Source organism: Papaver somniferum, chromosome 11 (assembly GCF_003573695.1).
Source record: "Papaver somniferum cultivar HN1 chromosome 11, ASM357369v1, whole genome shotgun sequence".
Lineage (NCBI taxonomy): Eukaryota > Viridiplantae > Streptophyta > Magnoliopsida > Ranunculales > Papaveraceae > Papaver > Papaver somniferum.
Genome location: NC_039368.1, coordinates 52,425,118 through 52,431,550, shown reverse-complemented (window position 1 = coordinate 52,431,550; position 6,433 = coordinate 52,425,118). Strand labels below are relative to the sequence as shown.

The 6,433-nt window shown below is 36.4% G+C and overlaps 1 pseudogene; it reads left to right on the top strand.

Moving 5' to 3' along the window:
• The first annotated feature begins 1,009 nt into the window (after window positions 1-1,009).
• Window positions 1,010-1,109, top strand: LOC113325517 (annotated as a pseudogene).
• The last annotated feature ends 5,324 nt before the right edge of the window (window positions 1,110-6,433 follow it).

Here is a 6,433-nt window from a genome sequence, read left to right as displayed (position 1 = left end):
TTTGTTGGTACTAATAGCTGAGGAAATGGGGCTCTAGGCCTAAAATCAGACCTTTCAGGAACCGAATTCACATCATCAGAAACTTTATCAGTCTCTTCAGCTACTGGTCCTGAGAGGTGAGATCCTGAGGGGTGAACTACAGTATGTTCACTATCGGGCATGGTTACCTTATTGTCTACAACTCTACCACTTCTAAGGGTTCTAACAACATTCAATTGATTCGATGGTTTTGCACCTAATTCATGAACTCCTCTAGGGTTGGGTTGTGTTTGACTAGGAAACTTACCTTTTTCTCTCAAAGAATCACTTATCAGACCAACCTGGGTTTTTAACTCGGAAATAGCCTGACTATTTTCTTGTCCTATCCTGTTACTAGCTTGTAGACTCTGTTCTACGGATAACTGAATTTTGCAGTTTGCTGAGTTAACAAGGCGAGAGATTCCTCTAAACTTAGGATTTTCTTATCTGACTGATTCTGAAACTGAGCTAGTCCTGAAGGATTCTTAGTATAGCCAAAACCTGGGGGAGCATTAGAATTACTAAACTGACCTTGACTTTGGCCCTTAGACCACGAAAGGTTCGGATGGTTTCTCCAACCAGGATTATAGGTTTCTGAATATGGGTCAATCTTTTGACGGTTATCAAATCTAGTGTTATTATAAAGAGCATTGGCTGCTCTTCAATATTCTGGCCTTCCCAAAAAGGCTCCACTCTACCACTAGTCTGGCCCACTTCTAAGGCTTCTAACCTTTTTGCTATAGCAGCAATTTTGGCATCTGATTCATAGCCTCCTTCTACCCTATTAACGTTTCCTCTACTTAAAAGAATTGTTTTCTGGGGTGCCCTACTATTTTCCCATTGCTGGGTTTTTTCGGCGATTTCATTAAAAAATTCCATCGCCGCATCAACAGTTTGGTTTTCAAATCCACCAGTGCATAGAGACTCAACCATGGTCGTTGTGGAATAATCTAAACCCTCATAAAGGATCTGAACTAGCCTAACCTTTTCTAAACCATGATGAGGACACTGGGATAATAAATCATTGAACCTTTCCAAATACCTATATAAAGATTCTCCCTCTTGTTGTGAAAATGTGCATATTTGCGTCCTAATAGACGATGTTTTGTGCCTAGGGAAAAACTTATTGAAAAAGGCAGATGTAAGTTGTTCATATGTCTCAATTGACTCGGAGTCCAAACTATAGCCACGACTTGGCCTTATCTTTCAGGGAAAATGGGAATAACCTAAGTTTCAAAGCATCATCATCTAAGCCTCTAATTCTTAGAGTACTACAAATTTCCTCAAAATCCCTAACATGGTAATAAGGGTTTTCATTTTCTTTCCCTAAAAAGATTGGGAGCATCTGTAAGGTCCCAGGTTTCAGTTCATAGGGTGCCTCCGTTTCAGCTAACTTAATACACGAAGGACGAGTAGTCCTAGTTGGATTCAACAAAGCTTTCAAAGTTGCCATTTCTGGCGCTATCGGAGCAACATGGATTCTCTCCTCAGTCAAAAGACGTTCAAAAACAGACTCTTCAAAAGTCGGACTTTCTGGATTAAGGTAATCGAGACGCTTCGAACTACTAGGTTTCTTTTTAACAAATCTACCTAGTGCGTCTCTTTTACGTTCAGGCATACAATAAAATTTTCTAAATTGGAAGGGTAAGCAAACACATATCAAGGCCGACTCAACCAAATCAAACCTATTGATTTCTAGCAAACAAAAAGCATGATGGCTCCACTTAGATTGTTTCTAGACCAGCTTCTAATCCTTCGAACGAGAATTCGTTACAATTTAAGCAAACCCCTCTGGAATCAATCCGAGTTAACGTAAGTTGAATAGAGGCAAGGGAAGCTCGGTGGAGCTTTGATACCCAAGGCATCACCGGTATTACAAGGCGGCGCAATAACGCATTCAACTTGCATAAACTGTCAAGAACTTCGAAGTATGCTTAAAAGAGTAACCAATATTTTTCGAATGACTTTCATGTTAAGCTCGTTACCCTATCGGTCTCCTTCTAGTCAAAATTTTAGGCTTAGGTTCGCGTAGGTTACGTGTTCCTAAAGCGGGCAAGAAGAGAACGGTGATGAAATCCGAACCCTTATCTTGTATGGCCAGGCCTTGCCCTTTACTAGAAAAATAAATGTCCGTATTCAGTCCTCAACATATATGCATACGAAGGAGTCCAGTAACTCGCTGACAGGGGATCCGCGAGTGTTTAGAATCTTACCTCCCGTTCCAGACGGGGGATGAATCGTTGTAGTCGGCTCGGGCCACTGACTCCGATGTCTAGTGTACGAACCCAAGGTGCAGAGACAATATCGTAATTGTCCTCCTTCTCTGCAAACAGTTTATATTTAAAGTACCCTTACGTAGGGTAATAAAATAAAATAATGTCCCAAAGTCCAAAAGTCCAAAAGTCCAAGAAAAGTAAAGAAAAATTACAAAAATAATAAACCCTAATACAATTTTTTTTTTCTAAAAGAAAATAAACAAACCCTAAACTAAAATTGTCTAAAATAAAATTGTCTTCTTTTCTGTTCTTTTTGCTTTAATATTTAGCTCCAAGTCTTTATGAAATCACCAAACTCTTTGGCTCAATTTTCTTTATGATCCAGAACCTGTAGACGCAACATAAATACCCAAAAACAAAAAAAAAGACAAAAATAAATAAATAAAAAAAATCTAAAACCCGAAAAACAAGTCAGCGTCGGCGGCGCCAAAAATTGATGTGATTTGTAGATAGTGGTAAAAAGTGATTCGATTCTCGAACTTGTGAAGGATAACTTTAGACTTAAATTCAAAACTAAATAGAAAACTCACTAATAATTATAACAATCACTGACAAAGTTGGTATCAATATTAAAAAAAACACTGAGGCTAAGATTCCACTATTTTCCAAGTTTAAGGTGATTTAATCCAATCTTTGTATTCATGCAATTTTCTTGTTCAATTTGATTCTTACTATTGCAACAAGTAGATTTTCAAAAGCAATAATTGTAAATACCAAGCATGAAGCATCGAGAGTCTATAAACTAAGCATACTCCATCAAAATAGATCACAATCACTCAAATAAAAATCATATTCAATAATAGTTCAAGTCAAATAATCATAATAATAATTGCAATAAATTAAATAAAATAGATTGTAGCACTTTTTGTTGGAAATATATCTTCCTCTATCGCCTCAGCAATGGGGTTTAGCTCCTCATATCAAAAACAAGTTCAAAATAATAAATCATGGCTCAAAAGGTGTTTTTATTGAAGAGAATATATAAAACAACAAATCTGCAACGGTGTATAGATGTTACAGAAGTCGCCGTTACAGTTGGTGTTGCAATACTGAAGATATACGTTACTAATCAAATGTTACAGGATCAGAAATTTAAGACCCTAAAATACGACTGTTCTGCACAGCTTAATTTTCTTCAACTTAGGGTTCTTGAGAACGACACTTTCTATATGCCGTCTGCAACTCTTCTTATTCCTATTCTCTGCTGCTGCTGCAACTCCACCTGTAGCGTGATTCTCTGCCTCTAAACCTACCCCCAAACTCCCGGTGCCCCTTTGATACTCTCCTCTCGTATTTATATACACAAAGGGTTATTAAATACCGAGAAATCTTCCCTTTTTCTTTCTCCACAAGACACGGTCTTTCCTTCCTTTGCTGCTTCACCTTACACGTTTCTGGATTGTTTTAAACCTCCCAAATTGTCTCTGTGACGTAAGAAAATCTTATGGGACAAATATCTTCCCTTTTAATCCCACGTAACTTCCATGTAGAATCAAACAGGATCGGGTTTACTCCCCTGTTTCCGTAGATATTTTTCTTCTATATTGTTTTTGATAACTTCCAAAACTACGGAGATTTGATATCTTTTTTTTCTCGTCTTCCAACCACCTTCCCTGTTTCATCCAACTAGGCCCATATGTAGCCAAATCCACAAAGAAACCCGAGATACCATTGCCAGAACCCAATACAGTGAAGTACGCTGTTACTGGAATTTCAAACCATATTTCCCGCCTATTTGCTAATTTTGAACCGTGAAGAAGAAGGGCGCCCCCTATCCAGAGTAGGGGTGCCTTTAGCATCCTTAAGAGGTGTCCTGGGGATGCCCCTTATCTAAACCGGGGGTCCGAATAACAAGTGTCCTCCAGGTGCTTTCCGACAACTTTTCGAGCCAATTTTTTCCAAAAATGTTTATTGGCCAAAAATACCTACAAATAAATAAAACACCATAATAAGTACAAAAATGATCTCTAACAATATATAGAATCGAGACAAATCGGATACAAAAATGTGTCTATCAGGTACTGGCTATCTTCGTCTGCATAAGTATCATCACCATTATAACCTCCATTATCGTCATCATAACCTCCTTCATTTTCATCATCATTGTTACCTACTTCATTATTGTTATCAACATTAGAATTATATCCTTCTTTCATATGTTGAACACTATGGTCAGAGCGATCGGAAGTGTAACGAGAATTATATGTTGGATTCACATTCTCATAAACTTGTGTATTGTCTCCAAATGAAAGATTACCAAAGTCATAAACAAAGTCACTCACTGGTAACCTTTCGTATGGGATTTGAACTTCAGGATCATGCCAGTTGTATGGTGGAGGGACATGCTCTGGATTATTAACGGCTTCCTCTTCCATCATATTTAACCATTGTTCTTCTTGAGGCAAAACCGGTGTTTCGTCTTCCCCCGCTATCCAGTCAAGCATATTGTCATCCCTCAGTAGACTATGAACTTCGTGAACATCAATGTTATGCCTCATTGCTTTACCTTTTTCTTTGTTGCTCCAACTTCAAATTGTACTGGAATACACCAGATCATTTATTCTCGATGAAAGTAAACGATTGCATAGTTTGGTGTGGATTCTTTCAAACACACTCCAATTCCTCTATGATCCAGGCGATATATTTGTTTGACTTAATATCTTTACTGCAATCTTCTGGAGAGATGGATACTCAACACCATAAGATAACCACCAACTTACAGGATCACCATGTTGAGCTGCAATACGTGCTGATGGTGATGCAAATTGACCTTGCATCATTCCCATCCTTCCCGCCTACAAATAAAAGTACAATTGTTACTAGAAATTCAAATTACTTAATTATACATATTTGGAGATAATATTAGTAATTTTGTACCTCTAGCATGCATTTTGCTTGTTCTTGCGGGTCACTAACCATTTTTGATATAACTTCAGTAAGACAAATTTGGGCTCAGAAATTTCATTATTGATGAGATTAGTTTTTGGGTTAAAGATGTAATAAGGATTGAGAAAATACGATACAACATGAAGAGGAGAACTCAACTGACTTTTCCATCGTTTCTTTATTACACCCATGATAGAAGCATTTCGATTTGATCCCAAAACCATTTGCAAGTGCATGAAACAAATAACCCATGGTGGGTTTGTCTGAGTCCAAGAAACGAATCATTTTCAATAAAGGACCAACCATTATGCATGCATTTTGACACGTCGTCCAGAACATCTCATGAAATAGCTTTTTTTTTTTTTTTTGTATATATTTAAGCAAGGCGCAAATATTAAACTAAAAATAATAAAATATAAATCAAAGTTGAATGTCAATTCATTTTTTTTTCTTTTTTGCATAGATTTTATTGACTTGATTTAACTGTGTCTTGATTTTTTTCTTCCTCTAATCTTGATTTGAACTCTTGTTATTTCCTTGAAACTCTATTATAAAGTTATGGAAACATCCTGAATTACAATATATATATATGTACAACATGGAGAAAATGACGAAAACATTACAAAAAGAAAAAAAAAAGGCAACTACTAACTTAAATGTTGATATAAGAGAGTACCTGTATAGTTAAAATTTATAGTTCAAAGACAATATTCGACGTCCGCATCATCATCCGGTATCATGAAGAAAATAAAATCAAATTTGCTATAAATAAACTACATAGAAACAAACAATAAATTTTGCGGTAAATACTTATTTTAATAAAATTATAATAAAATATTAAAATTACCTCTTAAACTTGTAGTTGGTAGTTGAAACTTGGAAACTTCAAAACACAGAGGAAGGAAGAATTTTTCCGCGGAAGAAGCAGAGTTATAGAATATTTGTCTACTACAACAATACGCCGTGTTGTGTTTTTAAAGGGTGAACATAAAGAAGAGAAAGGAAAAAAAAATAGTGTAGTCATGATTTTGTTTTCTGAAAGAGGGGAAATGAAAGAAAAAAGTGACGCGACATATCATTCGTTGCCTCCCCCAATTGGACCAACTTGAATCTTCAATTCATGAACCAAGTTCTCTGCTTTAGTTCTTTGTTAAAACTTAAAATGAGATAAAAAAAAAACTATAGATACATCATCATGCAGTGGTGGTGGGGTACATGATTTGGATTTTGGACGTAATAATTATATCAACTTA